Raw genomic sequence first — 25,198 nt, forward strand, 5'->3', positions numbered from 1 at the left:
TTGCCGCGATTCTTTAGGTAACGGACACCTGCAGTCTTGGCCAACTCGATGCCCATGAGGCACAAATTGCCGCTTCAAGTGTAAGCAAAACAGTCCCTAAGTGTGTGATGTTTCGAAATGGTACTAAAACTTAGATACCGCTCACTTTCAGAAATGCCTGGGCGTGTTGTGACGCCGCACTAGAGATAGCGATTGCTCTCCCACACCCCCCCTTCCCCTTGTCACGTGTACCTACAACTAGTGCATTAACTAGTTGCTGGAATCAATTTTAGCACCTTTACGCTCCAGTAAACTCCGCCTGAGCACTTCTGTCGACTACCACAGACAGACCTCGGGTACGACCTGAAATGTTAGGTGTTCTACTATCACCTGAGTACTCACCTAGCACAATAACTATAGTAATATGTACCCTTGTTTTGTTATCCCCAGTACGTTTACCCAACCTTTTACATGTTTTCTATTCCACAGGTTTTTCTCCTGAACTAGGGAAAAAGCACTTTTTAACACCAGACCACTATTTATGGTCTGTTTTTGAACGAGGGCTGGACACGCCTTAGCGTGTGTGGACCACCCCGTTCAAACAACACGGTCCTGACGAAAACCAAATAATATTACCAATGGTTGAAACATGTAGACCTACTTTTAATTGTAAATAACTCACATAGCACACTACGCTATTTTTATTCTTTTTCACACGTCTCGAAGCACCTAAACCTTCCTAAATAGGCACTGGTGCTACATATATTTTAATAGGGTTCAAGCACTCCAGAATAAATTCTTGGTGTGAGTAGACTTGACCCCTTTTTAATACACTTTTCACAATTATCCTTTGCACATATAAAAATCAAAGAAACCCGCTCCACTGTAACCAGGTGTCGCAGCACACCCTATGGGCACTCGGCCTATGGGGTGGGACCCCAATGATGAAGCATGTCACCAACCAGGTTGGTGAGTGAGGGGTCTTCTCTAAGGACTATGACTGTCCAATATAAAAAGGTTGGGGCAATCTTTTGCTAAACCAGAGCCTTAAGCTCCTGACACAGAAGGAATCTCTTCTTTGTATATATTTATTTGCCTATAGGGGGTACTCCTCCACTGTTTGTTTACTTCGCTTATGTCCCCAGGCCTCAATTTACATGTGATCCTCCTTTCTAATGTTTGAATGCAGTGCCCCTCCCTAGTTACAGTTTAGATTACATCAACTACACCCACCTCTTTCAAAAAACGTCCTGCCTTTCATTAATCAACCCACCCTTCTCACTGGCCCACTCCGATTTGTGGCAAAATACTCTCAATTCCAGTTGTGCCCTCAATCCCCCACACGCAGTGGCAGCTGGTGACCTTTGAAAGTGGTGTGGTGAAAAGTAAACTACAAATTTGTGCTTAGCATAGTGTGCCCTCCGCCTGGTGTTTTACTGCTTCTGTCATCGCATCCAGTTACATAATACAACAAGTAACAAACCAGGACTATTGGCTATGGTAGTTAGTTGCATAAAATAACTAAGCAACAGCTATGGATTTGTTGCATATTTTGAAAATGCTTCAGCTCTGAAATGATGAGGTTATTTATTGTTTTGTAAAGATACGCAAATGAAAAAAAGATTCATATTTCCAATAGTTATTTAAATGCTTGATGTGAATAAAAGTGACAGCAGAGTTTATTTTTCAATTTACGTGTGAAACAAGCATTTTCCTTAATGGAGAAGCTGACTTTGTAAAATTTTAAAACGTAGCCGAGATGTGAGCAATTCTCGGATTTTAGTCAACAGCAAGGACACTTTGTATGCTGGGGTTTGGAAACTGTTAACAGCAAAACTACATGCCCCGCAATGCACCAAGCTGGTGTTTTGGAGGGGGAAAAAAACGATGATGAATTCTCGGTCCTAAGAAAGATGAGAGCTGGGAAATGCAAACTAAGCCGAGTGGGGGAGAGCGCAGATATCCTTTGCATTCCAGATACATGTGAGTCTCTCACTGTAATCGGCTCCTATAACACTCTTCACGAGCCTGCAATGTGCTCATTTACCAAAACAATGCCAGCAGCAGCAGTTCAATGGGTCTAAAATCACTCAGACAGGAAATATGTCCTGTCAAAACTACCCGAACATGTTCCCAGCCTAGAACGTGGTGGGATTAAGGTGGCGTGGGATGTTTACAGCACAACAGTGACGCCACACGTGAGACCGAAAAAAAACAAAAGGTTGCTGGAGCTGCAGCCGATGTCCTGTGGTGTTTTCACACCTCTTAATGGACATCGGCTGCTAGCACTGCTACAACAATTGGATTGTGTGAACTACTGCTGTGAGGGGTGCTGGAGTGTCTCTGCAGACACAGCGCTGCCAGTTCCCCCGTCTCTGGAGCAGTTTCGGGGCAGCAGTTTCCCATTTATTTTGGCTGCCACTGTGCACCTCTGACTCGATTTTACAGCGCACAGAGGCAGGAGGAGCATTGGTTTTATTAGTATTTTCCCGTTTTTATATATAAATACAGACAAAAAACAAAAAGCTTTCTGTCTGTATTTATATGTAAAAATCCGTTTAAATGGAAAACCGGGAGCCTTACTTATAACACACCCACTAAACATTTTACAAAAGCCGCACCCACAAATGGACCAATAAAAGGGCCCACACATACAACCCATCATCCTTTGCAACATACCTATTTGAGCGAAGACACTGATAGCACACCAACCACTGCAGCCATACACCTTCACACATACACCCTATCTCATTAACACACACACCACCCCTTCACAATCCGACCCACACACCCTCATCTATACACACCATCACCCCCCCAATCACACACACCCCAAACCATGACCACACCAAAGAATCCAAAGTTCACTAACCCAGAGATAAAGTTACCGCTGGATCTGTGTGGTGGTTGCAACACAAGTCACAGCAATGGCTCTGCCAGTCACCGTAAATAGTACCCAACATGTCAAGCACCCCTGAGCAAATGTCAATCTCATCCCACAACATACCCATACACAAGTGAACAATTACAACAATCAAAAGCAGGTGGAACAGTGCTAACGGCAATGGTGTTAACAATTGGATGTTGCATGATAGTGCATTAACAGTGTTTGTCTCTCCCACCCACAGGGGAACGTGTGGATACTACCCCCAACCAGAGGGGAGATGGATCCCAGTCCCAGGCTCAGCAGGACCCTGACCCCACCGACAGCAACGCCTCTCAATACACCGTGGCTGACCCCAACCAACCAGGCCCCTCTGGATCCCAAACCCATGCAGAAGCTTGATCAGAGACGTCTGTGCCAACCACCACACCGATTCCCGCCACATCCCAGCAGACATCTGGGAGCCCTGACCATAATCCACAACAGAGCCAATCTGACAATGAGGGACAAGGTTCGCCGGGCACCCACGAGGTGGAAGATGACACCACCACTGCCAGCGCTCATGGGTCCCGTCGACCTGATGTGCCCACAAATGCAGGGCATGCTCGTGTGGCCAGGGGTGGTGGGAGTGGTGCAAGACGGAGGCAAGAACCTGACCAGCCAGCTGCAGGGCCCGGTATGTCAGAACTCAGAGACATCATGGATGTATACAGGCGGGACACCAGGGAGTTCAGCCTGGAAGTGGAGGCCATCAACAAAATGACAGATCAGCAGGCCCAGCTACATGCCAGTCAAGAACAACACCAGGGACGGATGGAGGCAAGACTGGATGAGCTCCTGACGGTGCATAGGGAAATTAACCAATCACTCCGTCTGATCGCTGCCAACATGCAGCACCCTCCCTGTGTCACAAGGCCAGAAACATCTAGGCAAAGACCAACAACAGGCACAGGGAGGAAGGAGGAGGAGGACTTGTCAGACGGAGCATCCCACGCATTGTCAAGGCCTGCATGTGAGGGTCCCCCAAGGAAGGTGGGTCGTCCACGGACAAGACATTGAGAGGCATAGGGCCATGCACAACTCCCAGGTCACCTGGTCTGGCATCTTGCCTTCGTGTGCAACAACATCACCTTATTGACTTTCTGACTCGCCCACATGGACTTGCTGGTTGCAGTGTGCCCAATGATGCCAAGCACTGTGGCCTGGACTCTGTTGACTCAACCTGTAAGGCATCACATCTCTAGCTGTGAACTTTGGATTCCCCCCTTTTTGTACAGCACCTACTCACTTCTCATGAACAAGATCTGAAAAAAAGTAAATAACATAATACGCAGTGGTGGAGACGTTTTGTACCCAGATGCAAAAACATATGTTTGGGGACATGGAAATAATACAAGAGTTTTGAACAAACTGCAGCCATTCACACACTGGGATCTGAGTCCGGTTGAGGACACACATAGGTCACTATATTCCAACAACTACATACATGGATAGCAATACACACCTGTGATGGTTAGAAAATGCAGAAGAGGGGGTTGGCTTGCAATACTGCAATTACAGTCCGGTACAGAAGAGTCACTTGGAGGTGTACAGATCATGGGTAATATGTAGGTGTCCACGGAGGGAGTACCAGGATCTGTGTACAGAGGTATGGGAACTATCAGCTGCATGCAGTTGTACTGTGGATGTCATGAATTGTGTCCAGGCCAAGAGTGGCAGGACGGACTGCGGGCAACGAGGTGTTGGATGGTAGACGTCCATATTAGTGTATTGGCCTGGGCCTGTGGAGTGCCTACTGAGTATGGCTGAGGATCATGAAGGAGAACCTGCAGTTGACTCTGGGACTATTGTAGGTATCTCAGGTGGACGGCCATGTGGCAGTAGCAGAGGATGTTGAGGATTAGGTGTGTGCTTGCACCCTGGAGTTGCACAAGTACACCTGGAGTCTGGTACTTGTACCTGTGTAGAACTTATTGCTGTAGTTGGGGTGGCTGGTGTCGTTGATGGCGACCAGGCTGAACACCACCTCGTCAACAGACATCACCATAGCCATCCCAGAACACCATAAGATCTCCCACAGACAACGCACCAACAGAGTGGGAGGGGGATTCACCATCATCCACATGAGCACTCCCAGAGTCACTACCAACACCAATGACACACTCCACACCTCCTAGCAGATGCACTTATAGATACACACTGACGCCAACAACACACTCAGAGGAACACTCATCGACAGACCACCTGGACCACGATCCATCAACCCCATCCCTGACCTCATCAGCACGCACGGCCTGGGCTACACAGATTCCATACTCCTTGGGGACATGAACTTCCAGCTTGAGAACAACAACACTGCAAGCTCCACTGCCATGATCAACAACCTCGTCAACCTCTGATTAAAGGTACTCATGCCAACACCCACCCACACCACTGGACACACTCAAGAACCCATCTTCTTTGCAACTCAAGAAGTCTCCTTCAACCACACCAGCTTACACCACTGGACAGACCACAAATGCCTCCACTTCATCTTCGGTAAACCCACCACACCACCCCATACACAGTACATACCACGCCGCAGTTGGTGCAAGGCCACCGTGGACTAAGTGACCGCCACCCTCGCCCTGGGACCACCCGCCAACCACACCTACCCTGACTCTGCTGCCATCAACCTCAAACAGTGGATCAATAACTGCGCTGACATCCTCACCACACTCAAGGCCTCTGCCACCTATCACCACAACACGATAGCCGCATGGTTCACCAAAGACCTCAGGACCTACAAGCGCACCTGTTGGAAGCTGTAGAGGAGTGGCTCCGCAACCAAACACCATACAGCTACACTGCACACAAGAGCGCTACATGCAGACACCACCTACTCATCAGGACTGCCAACAGGACAGCCTAGACAGCAACGCACATAATACCAAAAAGGACATCAACAGCATGATTGAACTCACAACTCCCACCTACAACAGCAATGACATTGCACCATCACAAGACCTGTGTGACTCACTGTCCACCTTCTGACCCTGTAAAATTATCCACATCCACAACAGCTACCACTCTGCTACCCCCAACAAACGAGTACACCCCCCCTTAGACCAACATCCACAAAAATAACCTGACTGCCCCGTACTACGTCAGCAATGAAGACACCATCAGGACCATGGACTCCATCCACTCCGGATCCGCATCTGACACATGGCTTGTCAACATTTTCAACAAATTCAGCTAAGCCAGCGCACCTCTTCTCCCCAAAACAGTCCACATCACCTTCCAGACAGCTACCTTCAGTGGGAGCTGGGAGAATGCTGAGCTCAACTTCTTAGTGAATATACAAAATGCGGACCACAAATGCCTCAAGATTTTGTGGGCCATCTCCCCCTCACAGAAAAGGTCACATAGAAGATCGTCAACAGACTGCTGACCCGCTACCTCGAAGACAAAAACATCATGGAACCATCCCAGTCTGGATTCCGCTGCTGACACAGCACGGACACCGCCCTCATCACCGCCAACAACAACATCAGCATCCTCATGGACAAAGGAGAAACAACCGCCCTCATCCTTCTGGACCTATCACCAGCCTACCACACGGTCTGCCAAAACACCCTAACAGCACGCATCCATGATGCCGAAATCCTAGAGATTGCCCTGGCCTTGGCCACATCCTTCCTCTCCCGCAGGGTCCCGAGCGTCTGCATCCCACACTTCCATTCCAAGACCACTGAGACCATCCACAGCGTCCCACAGGGAGCATCCCTCTGCCCGACGTTGATCAATATTCACATGGCAACACTCACCCATGTTGCACTACAACATATCCTCACCATCATCTCCTACGCCAATAACACACAGCTGATCATATCCCTCACCGAAGAACCACAGACTGCCAAAGGAAACCTCCACAGAGGAATGAAGGCCGTTGCTAAATGGATGAAGGACAGCAGGCTGAAGCACAATTCTGACCAAACGGAGGACCTCATCCACAGCCCCATCACCTCAGCCTGTGATGACTCATGTTGTGCCAACATCGCTAGGAACTGCCACACAAACCACCAACCACTCAGGCAACCTGTGGGTCATCCTCAAATCCTCCCTCACCATGAACATGCAGGACAACGCCATCTCATCTTCCTGCATCAACACCCTCTGCATGCCCAGCACAATTTAGAAATGGATCACCTCAAACTCTTGAGAAACAGTTATCTGGGCCCCCTTCACGACCTCACTGGAGTACGGGAACGCACCCTATGCAGCTACACCAACCAAACACATGAGACGGCTGCAACGCATCCAGAACGCTTCATCATGTATGATCGTCGATTCACCCAACACAGCCACATCACACCACACCTGAGAGGCCTGCACTGGCTCCCTGTCAACAACAGGATCATCTCCAGACTCATCATCCACGCACACAAAGCGCCTAACCACGCCAGACCAGCATACCGTTACAACCGACTCAGCTTCTACACACCCAACCGCAGCCTCCGCTCTGCAAACCTCGCACTTGCCACTGTCCCTCACTTCCAGAAAACCACCGTCAGTGACAGATCCTCCTCCTACCTTGCCCCAAAGACCTGAAACACACTCCCTACAAGGCTACAACTGACCCAGGACCTGCTGGCCTTCAGAAGACATCACCAGACTGGGATTTTCGATCTGTAGCAGCTTCCACCTCCAGCGCATTGAGACCCTCATGGATAGGTAGGGCGCTTACAAATTGAATAGATTGATTGTGTGATAGAAGACTTAGCCCAATTGTGTGTGTAGGATTTGAGAGCTGTAGATGATAGTTACAATGAGGGTGGGCAGGCAGTTGGTGGGATCCCGGATGTGCAGATGTTTGACAATGCAGAGTATGTCCTTGGTGTTGTATGTGACTCTGAGGGTGTACCTCCTTAAGTTGGACCAATCATAATCCTGATTTTGGTTTGTGGTCCCTGCGGGTTTTGGACTATCCGCCTGTGATGGCTATGTAGAAGTGGTGTTCTGATGTTGCGTACTACCACGTTACAGTAATGAAGGCGATGTGTGGTGGAGTTGTGTTGACGAGGTAACACAGTACAATGTGGTGCTGCTGGAGAAGTTGTGTGTGTGCTGTACGAGGCCCACATCCTGGTTGCATGTATACGCACTGTTAGATGGGGCTGCATTGTGTGGCCTGTATGAGTTGCACACACAGGCTGAGAAGCTGTCATGAGTGTGTTTGTGGTAGCTTGATAGCAGGTGGATGATTGTCTGGTGTCCACTGTGTGGAGGGTGGCTGGAGCAAGAGTCTGTGGTGTCAAATGAGTCATGAAAAGAGGTGAGCGTCTTGCGGTGTGCTTGTTGCCGGTGCTGACGGACCTGCCTTTCTCATGGAGGTTGTGCAATAGTGGCACAGACAAGCTGCGGCATGCTTTAAGAATAGATGGATGGAGGAGTGTCTTGTAGGTGTGTGTGGTGCAGGATCTGGCCACTCGGTGCTGCGTTGTGGCTGGGGATGCAGCAGCACGAATGAGTGAACACATGACGGCAGAAGGGGTGTGACAACATGCTAAACAAGTGCACACATCTAAGGATTCTAGCAGGGCACAAAGTGGCATGTGTATGTGAAGGCTGGAGTGTCTGGTCACCCATGGCTCAATGCGAGCTAAATGTCTGAACATTCGCCAATGATCATGGGCACAGGATTAGGCAGCCTAATGACAAGCGTGGCACAGAACACACAGCGTCAGCAGGTGTAGCCGGCACGTCATGTGTAGCAAGCTAAACAACACATACACAACCATGTACGTCAGGCACTATATGGTACATTTGCCATTCCCAACAGCATGCATGTTGTCACTGTACACGTAATCACATATGAACAACCATCGTAAACAATGCCATATTGAACGCATTCAGACTGGCAAGAGATGTGCGTTGACAGCAATGAGGCACAATGTACTGTGTTAAACACACCTACTACACAATAGGATAACGTTTTTTGTGAGGCCATGCTGCATTAGCCATTGTACATGCCCAGTGGCATTTCTCTGAAGACAATAACAGTCATGCAATGATGTCACCTGTAATGCGGCTGAAAGATTCTCCACACGACTGCCAGGGACTGGCCGTAACTTTGATCATCAGAGTGGTGCGATGCTGAAAGGGTTCCATCTCCAAATAGCCCCTTGGTTTGAGTACAAATGACAGACACAAAAGGGAGATCAGGCGAGGGAAGGAGAGGATGGGAACTGCATGGCGGGAGATCTGAAACAAAGAAAAAAATGCATAAGGAATCTATACGTTTGTCACAGAATCACATAATACCTGTGGACCTACACTGTACCAGTCACACCTGTGAAGTGTAACCACTGGCACTGTACCCTATATGTGATCACAGATTTAGCAATGAGACTAGATCAGATGCTTCAACACCAACAGATGAATAGATAGGGAGAGAATCTGTAGGAGCCCATTATGAGCCTTGGGGGCAGCGATCACGACCACCAGCCAGCTGCTATTCCTGGGGACCTCACGCTGTGGTTCTCCCCTGCCGCAGTTGTCAATTGCATCGAGAGGATGCTGCGGGGGGAATACAGCTCCAAGGCTGCTCGGCGCTCACTTCTGCCTGCCAGTGCGCCCGGAGGCACTTGAAAAGGAACAGGCTCCCTCAGTGGAGTGGGTAGAATCTGTAGGAGCCCATTACGAGCCTTGGGGGCAGCGATCACCACCACCAGCCAGCCGCTATTCCTGGGGGCGCTTAAAAAGGAACAGGCTCCCTCCGCATTGTGGGACGCGTGCGGGCTTGCGCCCTGCTAAGCCCCAGCAAAGGGCAGGTCGTCTGTGGCCATCCGGGGCAGGAGGAGGCAGGGCTGGGCCAGTACCCCTAACATCTCGTATCTGACAGATGTGCGGTGAGTGGTACTTAATTTTTTTATAATACTCTGCGGTCATCTGCTGAAAATGGGAAAGAATGGTGTCATCGCTCCTGTGGCCAACTTAAACACTATCGACGCTGTGCTGGAGCACGCCATGACCCTGGTGAGTAATGAAATTCAGATGGCGGAGAGAAGACTGTCTGTGGGCTCTTTTAAACAATCCAGCACTAACTATCATGACACCCCAGACTCTAGTGTGGCACAGTCACTGAGACACGTAGTAACCATACCCTTGCCACAAACTGCAATTGGAGAAATTTCCCCGGACACAGAAGGACCAGATTTTACTGGTCTAGATGCCATCGCCGAGGCTGACCTAAGCCCATATGATTCCTCAATCATAGCGAATGCACCCCCCATGCCTGACCCAGAAAAATGTGGAACTAAAAAGAAGAGGAAGGCATCAAAACCACACTGTCCTAAACCTAAAAGGAGACAGCCCCCACGTTTGAACTCTCAATGCGCAACCCTAAATAAATGGTTCAGGGGCAATTCTACCAACAAAGACCCTGTCCTAGACCCAATTCTAAGCAGTGACCCATGTTGTGACTTCACCGACCCAATCATCGCAGTCGAGGAGGATACACAATGTAACAATATGGATATGAAGTCCACACAAACAGGCTTCTCAGACTTTACACTTGGGGACACTGCCATTGATATTATTGTTGACACAGTGTATAATCGCATAAAAGGGTTTGTGTATTCAAGCTTTGAAAAGTTGTGGAAACGTTTAGATCGTTTGGAAAGCCTAACCATGAAACTGATATTGCCAAACAAGGAAAACAAAGATTTACCTAAATATTCAGGATAATCCCTTATTAGGAACACTTTTGCCCTCCCTTGCACCCCCAGCCCCCCAAACTGTAAAATCAATGTCAACTACCATTAATAGCAATAAATCCATATGCTCCGGTACATCCTGTGTTGTTAACTCAAACGCTGCACATAGCAGCGTGACAGGTAATACTAGCACAGTTGTGGCTGGGGATAAGGGGCCTGATGAACCTAACAAGGATATTTTGAACTTACCACCTGCTTCATGCCCTTATGTTTTAGTTCTTGCAGGGGTACCCCCGTTAGAGAAAAACAAATCTGAGTCATGGGTACAACTAAGAAATAAATGTATGGATTGGTTGGTTAAACATAAGAGGTTCAGGAGGCTAGATATGCACGAAATTCTAATGGTTCATAGGGTGGGATAGGTAGGACCTACAACAAAAACCATCAAAGGGGATTGCATTGTCATTAACTTCTCACACCCGAGGACTGCTGGATCCATACTTGCAGTCAAGGAAACTAACAACCTCTCCTCAACTAATATTTGTGCTTTATCCCTCGGATCCTTTTATAAACGCTCCCAGACACAACATCCAGTTTCTAGTCCCCCCCAGCATGTAAATCAATATTCAGCCATCTCTGACCTAGACACCCTCGACTGACCTCCTGATACAACCATCTCTAATAGTCTGTTGGTGTGTGGGGACGTGGATGAGACGGTTTGTATCAACCCTGAGGTGCCTAACTCTCGCCAAGTTGATAGTTCTGAATCCACACTGAAGGTCCTAAGTTGGAATGTGGCAGGCTTAGCCTCAAAGTTAAAATTAACGGAGTGGGTGGATATGATAAGAGCATTTGATGCCTTTTTGGTCCAAGAGACCTGGGCCTCAAAAGAACTATATCTTGAAGGATACAAATGCTTTAACACCATCCCTGCAAGTCCCACCCATGGCAGACCATCAGGGAGTCTATCAATATGGATCAGCATTGCCTCAGGGGGTAGAATAAAACTTATCCCTACTGGGATCACTAATTTTCAAGTCCTAATTTATTCAAGGGGTGCTTCTATTTGTTTTATACATTTTTATAATAATGATTTTCTGACAACTCCGAATCCTAATTTTGTGGAACTTTTTATTTTCATTCAGGACCGGGATAATCTATTATGAAAGTATAATTTGGCGGGGATGTGCCTGGGGGGTGATTTCAATGCAAAGATAGGAAGAGGCCTTAATGGGTATCCCACTCACTTAAACACACATAACCCATGCAAAAGGGGATATGAGTTAATAGACCACCTAGTAAAGTCTAGTCTCCTAAACGTGATGGATATTGCTCCAATCAATACCATTAAAAACCCACTGCCCACATATAAAGGATTAGGACGAGCTTCAGTCATTGACTATGTCTTCCTATCTCTCTCGTTACAAGACCATCTCCTTGGGGCAGAGGTAAAGCCGTCCACTTTCGGAGACCATAATCCCATATTTGTCCTGTTAAAGGTTGCACGTCACTCTAATTTCAGGAAGGAACTGGGAGCAAGTAATTTACATCTCTCTACTGACACCTTGAGAGTTAAATGGAGAGGCTTAGATTTTAAGGAGATTTTTGTAAAGATGGTAAAAGCATATCCCACTTTGTGAGAGACATGTCTTGTTCTGTCAGACCCTAACCCTGAGGCTGTCTCTGCTTTCACTGAATTATGTGCAGGCATAAAAAACTTGATCTCTAGACCAGTAGGCATACGTAATCCCGACCCTAAATGGTTTGATAACATCTGTTCCAGAGCTAACAGGGAATTGAGATTGGCTCTGTCGGCACATCCCAGAGATCCCATTCTTATTCGTGCATTAAGATCCAATTATAAGAAGGAATTAAGATTCAGGCGCGATACTGTCCTGAAGGAACACTGGGACAACCTAGCCTGTGCCGCCAAAATTAACAGCACAACCGCCTTTTGGTGTGCCACCAAATCCCTGAGAACTCTTGAAAACCCTTCCATCCCTCTTGACTGTAACATCTCCAGTGAAGCATGGGTCACCCACTTTTCAAAGATATATGCTCCTCCATTATACTGTGATAATTCCCTGGCAAATACGCCTCCCATTGAAATCACAACAACTTTAGGTGAGGTTGAGGAGGCAATATCCCAGAGTGCGGGCAACAAATCCCCAGGCCCGGACGGCCTACCTATAGACCTTATAAAATGAGAGCCGGAATTCTGGGCCCCCCTGTTATTAAATGTTTTTAATAATTTAACTACATCTGATATCCCCAGTACATGGTCAACTTCTGTAATTATACAGATTTTTAAAAAAGGATCCAGATCCGATCCTAGTTGTTATAGGCCCATCTCATTAATTGATAACACCCTTAAAATATTAGGAAGAGTTTTATTTAACAGGATCAGGGCATGGGCAGAGGAAGAAAACATTCTAAATGAATGCCAGTTGGGATTGCCTTGGTACAGTGGAACAGTGTCTGAACCTTAATTTAATAATAGGAAAATATACCATAGCTCGACACAGTCCACTGTACCTGGCATTTATGGACGTCTTGTATGCTTTCGATTTTGTTAATGGATCAAGGCTTTGGCAACGTCTCTTGGATTATGGTCTGGGTAATAATTTGGTACATTTTTTGGCCTACCTTCATAGAGATTTAAAAGCTAGAGTAAGGATTAGTATGGATGGAGCAGTGTCAGGAGACATAATGGTCGGTAGAGGTGTTAGACAAGGGTACGTCCTTGCCCCTCTTTTATTCATTTTATACATTAATGAACTCCACAATGTTTTGTCTAATCAAACTCTCACGTCCCTATAATAAATGGCACAAAACTCCCCGCCTTACTCTATGCAGACGATGAGGTTTTTAATGGGTCGCACACCAAATGCCCTGAGGATTTTAGTTAGGGGATTTGTAGATTTTATGTATAGTCTTGACCTTTGTACCAATTTAAAAAAATCATTTTTAATGTGTTGTGGCCCCAAAAAACGTCACATTAACAGGATTATTCTGGACCAGGACTGCTATGCACTCACACTTTTCCCTACCTGGGCCTACAATTCTCAGACAACGGCTCTTGGACCCCACACCTGGCCTATGGATGGTCTACGTGTATTAAAGCTATTAACTCAGTATTGACCCTCCCCAAGCCTAAAAGATTAGAGGTGATATTGTCATTACTAAAAATTTATAGGACACAATGTGTCCCAATTATGACATATGGGGCCTAAATCTGGGGATACACAAATTTAAAAAATGCACAGGCTGAGGAGAACAGATTCTGCAGAAGGCTTTTGGGATAACCAATCTCATCATATACTTTTATAAGCCACACCAAACTGAAACTGTCCTATTTGGAGGACTACATTAAGGCTCGTCCTGTTTTGTTCTGGATAAAGATCTGGAAAAACCCAGAAGCTTCTCTGACCAGGGAAATTTTGTCTGACTGCCTAAAATGTGATCAGGGCATTAAAATCCCATGGCTGGCCCAAGTGCGGGTGAGCCTGGCAGCAGTCAATCTTGATCACATTTTTGATAGTCCAAATGGATTAGATGGGATTAACGGGAAAACAAGTCGCAACATTCTTTACAAGCATTATGGGGAGACCAGATATAATGTAGAGTCGGTTAAAAAAACTGTGAAACAGTATATCCAAACAGAAGGTGATACTGAACATACTTCGCCTACACCAGCTGGTTACCTCCTCAAAGATATCACATGTTGGGAGCGTAGTCTTCTCTTTCGTTTAAGAGCAGGATCTATAAAGTATTTATTGTGTTTCTCCATGGGCTACCAATCTAACATCGAAAACTTGGTCTGCCCATGCCAGAACTCAGGAAAACAATCACTGATGCATTTTTTGTTCTTCTGCTCCTATTACCAAAAATATAGTAAGCCCCTCCTGATACCATTTTTTAGAGCTAAAGGCATAAAGGATTTTATAGAGGCATATAAAACTGCTCTTCAGTGTAAAGATGATGGCATTATATACCGTGTGTGCACCTTTTTAAAAATGGCTATTCGATCTCATTCTTCTATGAATTAACACCTACTTACTTAGATCAACGTGACTCATATGCATTAGGATGTGGACTATTTGCACTTCGCACACTCACACTTTAATTCACGCTGTTATCTGTAAATATTTGAGTTAAAATAATCTGTGAATTAATGTCTATCAGGCCAATATGTACTGTCTGTATTTAGAGGCGCTGCATATTAGCACTTTGCACAGTCGCACTTTACTTTGCATTTTTACCTGTAAAATACTGAGCCATAATAATCTGCCTATTTTAATGATCCTTGGGTGACCTTGCATTCTGCACTTTATTTTATTGATTAGGAATTATGCATTATGCACTATGCACTTTACAAAACCAGCACCTTAGATAATGTTGCTAAACGCTCCAGCAAGCCCTTATTTTAACTGATGCTTGAAACATGTGTCCTGTGTATATAATGCTGCTATTCTAAGGGTGATTCCTGCATATGTATATTTCATTTGATAATGCCATAGAATAAAACCTGAACTTGATGATCTGGAAATATTCACACCTTGCACTTTGTTATTTCAGTGTTGCTGCTATTGTTAATAACAAGGAAAATCCAACAATGTTTTTCCCTTATTTTAATGTCATTTTTATTCTGACCATGTACGTAATTATGTGTGTACTTTTATGGATAATGAAATATCCGAATAAAGGTTATTGACTTGACTTGACTTGAATAGATAGTACAGTTTTTCACCTGAACAAAGCAAGTGTAACGCTCACAAGGCTGCTACTATGCAATTAGATCCATGCGGCCATCAAATATTTCACAGTGTATGATTGAGTTTCCTAATCTCAGAAAAGGTAATGTATAGCAGTGCTACTGACACAAGGCCAACAATCCGTATGTAGCCCCGTGAATCTGTAAGGGCCATGAGAGGACAGTAGACATCACCCGCAAGAGCTGTTAGCAGCTCTTCAATTGAGGAGAGGAATGACCTAAACACAAGGAAGCCCCACAGGAGCCAGTCATTGGCTCTTGCAATTGTGCCCCACTATGCTAAACATGACAAGCAGGTGTGATCAAACTCAACAGCGAGTAATGAGGAACAAAGCCACAAAAATAAGCCTACTGTGACCATGAGATGCTGCACGGCACAAGATAATCCTGTGAATTACCTCACTCGACTGGCGCCACGGAGATTTAACATTTTCTACAGCCTAACGTAGTGATGACATCAGCGCAACATACCTGGCATCATGGGAATGGAAAGTGAACATCAACTCACCGAGAAGGCTAGTGAAGCAGTGTTCTCCACCGGCACTGAGGTAATGACATGACAGGGACATGACATACTGCCACTAGGGGCAATGCATCCATGCAAACAGACTCACAGGACAGTTGACAGAACATGTGGGACATACACTGACCCACACCGACACAACATTGTTTTCTGGAAATCAAACTGTACTGGCCCACAAGGTTGAGTGGATGATTTGAACACATCCTGCTGCACACAGTGAGGCTGCGATTCTCCATGGAGCCTGTCTTTGTGATGTCATACACAATGGCAAGATGTGTTATTTGCAATGTGTCAGGGTCAATGTTACCACACATTGAAGCATTCAACAAAGTCAATAATCAACTACAGATGACTGTCAAGAAGGTGAGTGTCTTGCCATGGGAGTGGCGCAACAAGAAATTGATACATGGTAACGTTTCAATGTATGTATGGGCCTGCAACATGCGCATGATCAGTTTCCACACATTTATGAACAATACCAACAATAAACTGCCTGTTTGTAATCCTTACCCAAACTGACATTTCCACATGTCCGTGCAGGGAACGCAGATTCATCCGACATTGCTATAATCAAGAGGAATTGCAGGAGGACCAAGATGACACAAACAGACAACAGGCAGGGTGACCTGGAAAGGACAGGCACACAAGGGGTCACGTCCTGGATATATTAAATCTGACATGGTCATATACAGAACACTAACAATGTAGTACACTTGTACATTCAAAGTTCACTCATTGTGCTCATGTGTGTGGCAAGACATCTGCACTTGTGTGACACTGCACCACAAACATCAAAAGTGACATTGTAGACAGTCTGCTGGACTCACAGTATGCTACACATCTCACTCCATGGTAGTAGCATGAACACTATTTTACAGGTACTCACCGTTATGAGAAGAAGTTGCGTATGAGCTGACTCCAGATATCATCATCATCCTCCTCATCGCTAGCATCCTAGCCAAGGCTTTCATCCTCAACGGGTGGATGTTCCTCATCATCAGGATCCAGGATGAGTGGCACATCCTTCTCCACTGCCATGTTGTGCAGAATGCAGTACACAATGAAGATGTTACACACCTTGAGCAGGGCGTATGGTAGGGATCCGCCTGTCTTGTCGAGACACCTGAACCGGCTCTTCAGGAGTCCAAACGTACGCTCTATCACATGCCTGGTCTGCCCGTGTGCATTGTTGTAGCGCTGGTCTGCAGCAGTTCTTGGGTTGCGTAGTGGAGTCATGAGCCACGGCATGTTTGGATATCCGGTGTCTCCTACAACAATACATCATGGCAATGAGTGTGTAAAGAGAAGCTGAGAGAGAGACAAATCACATTAAGATATACATGAGAAACAGTGTTTACTCACCAACAAGACATGCATGATGGTTGTGCAGCTACAGCATCATCTGTGGTACCTTGCTCCGCCTCATGATGAATGCATTGTGGCACCATCCTGGAAAACGTGCACAAACATGGAAAATCATCATGTTAGCAAGACACATAACCAGGGCATTTATGGAGAGGTAATGTTTCCTGTTGCGGTAGGCTTGCTCCTGAGCCTGTGGTGGCACCAGTCCAACATGTCTCCCATCAATGAACCCAATTACATGTGGCATGTGTCCCAGGGCATAGAATTCACCCTCGACATCGGTCAACTCTTCTGGAGTAGGGAACTTAATGAATTCATCAATGTGCTCCAACATAGCAGCTAATACATCAGGTAGTACCCGGTTGAACATGGTCTGGGACCCCCCCCCCACATCAGCTATGGTGAATTGGAACGTACCTGTGGCAAAGAAATGTAGGGCTGCCATCACCTTTACCTGGGGTGTCAGCGTAGTTGGATACCTGTGTCGCGGTTGGAGATGTGGTTCCAGCCTGTCCGTCAACATCTGAATCAACTCGCGAGTAAATCTGTAGCGGCATATGCAATCACAGTCTCTCATGGCATCCAAGTCAGGCAACGGCCTTGGCAGAGGGGGTGCCCTGCAGAACATGTTTGGGGAGGAAGGTGTACAACTATTATCAAACAACAATTACAATGTACATAGCACAATCAACACTGCTTCAACACATAAAATCACAAATGATTCTGCTGTGTGCTATACATCATGGAAACTTATGCCAGCTAGTTGGCACACCTACAACAACACTGATTCACCTGTTGTCAGTGACATGGACATGACATGCACTGAAATGTTCAGCTGGGCTGGTCTGAGTTACCAGAACAATGTATCACATCAGTGACACACGTCACGTGACCTGCATGAGAAGGTTGTCAACACATCCAGACAGCTGACTGCAAGGAACACACCCACGTCAAATGTGCTATATATTTAACATTTCTGTGATATTGTGCCTGAGTTGTGCATTTGACTAAACTACACCACAGCCATCCTCAGAATGCAGATCTGTATGTCTGTGGACAAATGCTCTATGATGCCATCACACACATGAACTGTAGAAATGCCCCTGTGGCATGGTGTGCGTACATGTGAGGCTCTTGCAATCACGACACAGACCCATCACAGATGCACCTAAAGAGGATTACGTTTACCGGATACATACAGCATGTCCAATCTGTTATATGGCACACACATTACATTGTCACACAGGGTAATGCTGAGCATCAATTGGTCAAGGGAGACAGTGCCCCTGTCCCTGGCATCATGTGATAGATGCCCGTACTGAAGAGCGTGACATCTCAGTGTTCATGTGAATAACCACATGTTCATGATGTTACTCATGTGACAAGTGCGAAGGTGATGTGAACAACAGAGTGGCCCATCACAAATGTCATGTCTCCACAGCCCATCATACATCAACTGTGCCACTAGATCACATGCCCACTGCTTTAGAACTGTGTGCCGCACCTAGGGCCTGCTTATGTAAGTATGCCCTGCAAAAACATACATGGACATCCTCATGATGACCCCACACCCACATCCCTGCCATGTGTTTTCCTGTTCTCACTATGGTAATGGTGCAATGCATGAGATTGTTGAATGCACTGTACACATGCATTCACTAGAGCATGTGAAACGCACAGTACCCCAATAGTACGTGCGTGTGTATGGGTCGTTTCACTATTGCATTGTAGACATACGCGAGCAGAGCGTATCCTAATGGTACGTGTGTGTATACGGGTCGTTTCACTATTGCATTGTAGACATACGCGAGCAGAGCGTACCCCAATGGTACATGCGTGTGTACGGGTCATTTCACTATTGCATTGTAGACATACGCGAGCAAAGCGTACCCCAATGGTATGTGCATGTGTACGGGTCATTTCACTATTGTATAAGTTGCATTCGCGAAGGAAAACGCACCGTACTTGTGTGGGGATTCCAGATAATACATAGGGAACATCTAGGGGACGAGTAGAATGCCCAGAATGCAGGCTAGTTGTCAAGGAAACAGAGATTTCATTGTGTTCTACAGGTGTTCTGGAAAAATCAGTTGGGCAAAACTATATAATGTTGCAAAATTTGTTGTGGTGCTCAAGCTCAGTTTTTAAACCATGCAAATGTGTGTCATGTCCTTATGTGTTATGGGATTTGGTGAAACATAAGATGCAAATTTATCTGGCCTATCACACTGTACTCCTTGGGCTGAAAGCCCCTCAGCAGCAGTGATTTAAGGCTGCATGTCGCTGTGAGAGGGCACTTGCCTGCACAACATTGGAGTGGACAACACTGCTGCTGTCTCTGCATTCCCTGGACCCTGATTTTGCTTAGCATTGAGAGGGCACCTGCATTCAGTGAGGAGGAAAACAAGGCCCTGCTGGATGCCCTAGTGCCAAACTACAGCAAGCTGTATGGAAGAACAGGGGAGCAGGTGAGTGATGACTGCACTACCTTGGACTGTGCACCTGTTGTGTGTGTGACACTACAGCTATTGTGTATTAATGGAACTGAGATGCTATGTCATTTTGAGTGAGTGCCGGGTGTGTACATTGTGGTAACTCCCATGCAGTGAATGATGTGGTGAAATTGTGTTTACTGCTCACCTGCATTGTGCTAACTGTGACTTTCAATGGAATGTGAATCACACTTTCTGCTGTGCCACACCTGTTTTTGTGGCATGATTTACTGAGGTGTGACAGTGTTTCCCCAGAGTGACAGATGAATGCACTCACTGTTGATGATTGTTATTCATCACCTGTGTGGATGTTGGACAAATGCATGCTTTGAAGTCATGGACATTGAAGAGTGTGAATGTTCTTTTTTCACCTGGCTAATTGTGTATGTACCGTTTAGCAACACTGATGCCACAGCTGTACCCGTCTGATGTGACAAGTATGCAGTGCCGGGTGCATGACTTGGACAGTTAGCATGAGGCCTGTGTCACATCTTCCTAAAGTGTGACATGTGCAAAGAGAGGTTGTATACACTGTTGACAATGACAAGCAAATGATCCGTGCCAGGGTGTGCATGTGTGGTCTGCTGAGGGTTCTTAGGTGTAGTGGTATATGTGACAGCATGTCACGTGCTGTACAACACCCTGAAGTAGCATATCTTGTTCAGTGTGTGCCATGCTCAGTGAGTGGTTTGCAGCCCTTATGTCATCTGTAGCCTTTCTAAGACATGTGGTGCATTGGTGTTTGCTCACAGGCCACATTCACATGGACAATGATGCAAGTCCAGCAGCATCCTATGCCCTGTTGTCATCGTCAATGTGGTGCAAGTGTGTGTCTTTGGGACTTGGACCAGGTGTACTGAGGATGTTTCACTTTTTCTTCCTGACAGGTATCTGCCTATGAGAAGGGGAAGATCTGGCTGGCCATAGCTAGGGCTGTCAGGAGTGAGGGAGGCCCTCGCCGGAGGAAACGTAACATCTGCAAGAGGTGGCAGGACATCTGGTGCTGGACCCGCCGTATCGCCCGGGTCCAGCTGAAGCTTGAGGCTCCACGCCGGCATGGCGGTACCCGTCACCTCACCCCCCACATGCTCCGGGTCCTAGAAGTGGTTTTCCCAGACCTCCATAGACAGTTGCAGGAGGAACAGCAGCAAGGAGGGGGTAGGTACATGTCTGTTTGTTGTCCTGTGTGTCACATGCTACCTGCAGTGCTCCGAAGCCTAGTAACACCCCCACAGTTGGGGTGGTGTGGTCAGGCAGGCACTTTATGCATTGTCATTTAAATGCCCCATTTTCAGCGGATGCTCTTTTACATCCCTTCCCCTCCTCCACATTTGTCCCCTGCTTTGGGTCTTTCATTTTTGTGCATGTCCTCCTAGGGTGCAATGTATTAATATGCATATTGCTTATGACATCATCATGTTGGAGGGAGGTCTGTGACACGTGTTGGTACCTTAACTGTTGCACGACATGTGCACTGTGTTTTCCCTTCATGATATTTTGGCACTGATCATGAGTCTCTACATGGAGTTCAGCAGGGGTCTGCCTCAGTGGCCTTTGTCCCTGGTATACTTTGTACTTCTCATGTGTTAGCTACATGTGCACACTGTCCATGTATACAAAATTTGGGTGGTGCATACTCCCACTGGGCAGTGCGTGTGTGCATATTCACAAGAAATGTTGCAGGTTGTTTGTAAGTAATATTGATGTGCAACCACAGAATGTGGCCTTGGCTTACTTGATATAGCTGGCCAGTTAATGATACCCAGATTATGAGTTCTCACTACTTGAGCTGTATCACTCACATTGACGGAGTGATTGGGGTGTTGTGCATGGGAGGTGTGATGGGCCTGCCTGTTTGGCCTGGTCAATGGTGTGCTGTGTATGTTATTTCTGATGTGAAATTGTCACTGTGCACTTAGCCTGTGCTGCTGTACAATGCAGTCATTGTTGGATGATTTTTCCACATTGTTTTTTGCTACTTGTATGGATTGGTGGTGCAACACAGTATTTTCTTGGTGTGCACACTAAAGTATTCAGATTTCCCATGTGGTTGCGGGTGTGTCAAGAATGCATCAATGTTTTTCACATTCACAATTGTAGGCACATTAGCTATGTCATTTTCGGAATTTTAGACATGTGTGCCACTTCAATTGTCAGCCAGTGTGTGTTCTGTGCTAGCAACTGTATGGTGTGGTGATAGTTGCCCCTGTGAGGAGTGTCACTACAGTGTGTGGGGATGGAGTGAGCCTCTCTACCAATCATATACTCACACAGAGTCAACAGGTCAGGGGTTTATCCATCACCTCTCTGTTGCCCACTCTGCCCCCCAAGTTCAAACATGGTCATCTACAGATCAGTCTGTCCATGTGCCTCATGGGAACAGTACAGCCATAATTGTCAAGCCATGCCTTCCCCGGACTGGGAACAAGATTCATGGAACCACTTTCTGGCATTAAAGCCGTCTTCAGCCATGCTTGTCTGTATACACATCTGTGTTTTACACAGGCCTGGCTGTAGACAGCTGTGATGCCAGTGAGAGGTGAGTGAAAACTGGTTTCAGGTCCACGGATGGCATCCCATTGCAGTTCGGGCAGGACTGTTCCCATGTGGCACAGGGTCAAACATATTTGAACATGACCATGTTTGGACTTCGGTGGCAGAGTGGGCAACTGAACGGTGATTGATCAACACCTATCCTGTTAACAGGCAGTCGGTCATCATTGTGACTCGCATACAAGTGGTGACCTTGTCTGTTACTTGTATCTTTGTCTACAATGAGCGTTGTGTCTAATACAATTGCGCAACACTAGACTTATATATGTGCTCAGTTATGTGGCATGTGCCTCATGATGCATGCCATGATTAGAAAAGTCCACAAAATATATTTTTCTGATATGTCTGATGTGTACAGGCGACTGATATATTTGTCTTTTTCTCCTTGCCAACAGCATCATCACCACAATCTGGAGACACAGGCACGGACCGGACAGAGGGACCCAGCAACAGTGCCACCAGCTTTGAGGAGTCGGAGGGAGGCAGTGGCACAGAGGGTGAGGGGAGTCAGGCGGCCGCATGAGCACGATACCTCTTACCATGCGGACGGCTCGGATTCTGACTCCAAGGAGGAGGGTGAATATGCAGCTATGCCATCTGCAATAACTTAGCCTGTACCCTCCTCCTCCGGAACCATCTCCACCCTCCCAGTTGTTAGGGTCCCTAGGGCCCGTGCTACCCCCGTGTCTCCTTAGTCGCTGGCACCGCAGCCCCAGCCCCTGTCTCCCATGCTGCCATCAGTGCTGAGTCTGTGGACCTGCTCCGGCAGATCCAAGTTGGTCAGACATCGATGCTGACTGTCCTCCATGGCCAAACACACATCATGACCCAGTTGTTGTCATACATGGAGGGCATGTCATCAGCCATGTCTGGCCAAAGTCGGAGTTTGGCAGTCATAGAGTCATCACTGACGGCAGCACTGTCCATCCTGCAGAGTCAGCCCCCTGCCACTCCTTCTGACCCATCCACATCACCCTCCCCCATACCTGTCCAAGTTACACGCAGACGCCACAGGTCAGGCACCACAACAGACACACCCAGCACACCCACATGGCAGTCTAAGCGCAAATCTCCATGTACCCAATCTCAAGGGGATGTAGGCACACCCACAGGGAGAGGGAACAGATGCCACACACGCATCCACAGACACACAACATCTGACTCACAGCTCTCTACCTCCACCCCATTGTGTCCCCGGGTTCAGGTGGTAGTTTGTCAGAACTGACAGCAGTGTGCAGCGCAGAATATTTGTCATCCTTTGGCGCTGCACAAGACATTGTGGAGGATTCTACTCCACCTGCACCCACTACACTTGCCCTTCCCTCTACTGTCCCTGCGGTGCCGGACAATTACCCCAATGATGCCCCCCATGTGTCCACAGATATCTGATCTCCATGTGCAGGCAAGTTTGGGTGTGACAACATCCACTACACCACCACTGTTTGGGACATTAATTTGGACTGGCCATTGGCCTTCTGTGAGCCTGGACTCATTCTTATATTTTTTCAATTGTGGCGCTGAATAAAGCTTTTCATTTTTCATTCTGAACTTTTGCATTTCAGGACATTGCTTTGACTTTAGGGTGCCTAGAAGTTGGTGTGATGTTCATATTTGCTTACTGTAACATATGTCTATTTCCTGATGGTAATGAGATGGACCATGGTATGTTTGTGCTATCCCAATGTTGCATCGATCTATCTAGATTGGTGTGTCTGCAGTTTGCATGCAGACATTGTCCCAAAGAGTGTCCCTTCCTCAGTGACACATGTGATGTTCACTAGGGACAGTTACACATTAGTGGTGATGACGCTTCTGTTGATTCCCTATAGATTTGTACCTTCCCTTCATCAATGGCCATGCCTGCTCACAAATGAATTCAGATAATTGGTCAGTGCTATCCATGCTATTCACTGTGTTTGGGTTTGTAGTATGTTGTAATGCCTTCAGGGAGAGCATCATACTTTATCAGACTATGCATGACAATGTTATCAACCTTGACGTTATGATTCAGATTGTACATTTCTAATCTTTGGACATACACAAAAAAGAATTTGTTTCTTTGTATCTAGGGGATTTCTACCCTGTTACATCCATGAGGGAGTACATGTTGCACAACCTGGACATTCACATCATGTCCGGGATGTACATGACACTTTATTATTACATTTGTGCTTCATTTGTTTGGTCGTCTGTTACATGACTGCACACTATTGAGTCAGGATGGAGGGGGAGGTGCCAGCGAACTAGACGGGTGGATATACATGTGGGATCTGACAATACACCCACATGTGGTGTGTCACACAGTGTGTGACAGGATACCATTCTCCGTGGAGTAGGTAACTGCTCTGTGTGATGTGTTGCTATGCAACTATTATGAGTTTTCCCAGGTAGGGATGTACACATACAGGCATGTACTTAAGGTTTGCTGTTGGACATGCATACCCCTATGACTGGGCACTGATGTGAGTCCTGTACACACCCCTCTCCTATGTCTGGGCACTGCTGGGGGTCCTGTGCACACCACTCTGCTATGTCTGGGCACTGCTGCGAGTCATATCCACCCACCCCTGTCATATCTAGGCATTGCTGGGGGTCCTGTACACACCCCTCTCCTAAGTCTGGGCACTGCTGGGAGTCATATCCACCCACCCCTGTCATGTCTGGGCACTGCTGGGGGTCCTGTACACACCCCTCTCCTATGTCTGGGCTCTGTTGGGAGTCATATCCACCCACCCCTGTCATATCTAGGCATTGCTGGGGGTCCTGTACACACCCCTCTCCTATGTCTGGGCACTGTTGGGAGTCATATCCACCCACCCCTGTCATGTCTGGGCACTGCTGGGGGTCCTGTACACACCCCTCTCCTATGTCTGGGCACTGCTGGGAGTCATATCCACCCACCCCTGTCATGTCTGGGCACTGCTGGGG

This window comes from Lissotriton vulgaris, chromosome 6 (assembly GCF_964263255.1).
Source record: "Lissotriton vulgaris chromosome 6, aLisVul1.2, whole genome shotgun sequence".
In the NCBI taxonomy this organism is placed as follows: Eukaryota; Metazoa; Chordata; class Amphibia; order Caudata; family Salamandridae; genus Lissotriton; species Lissotriton vulgaris.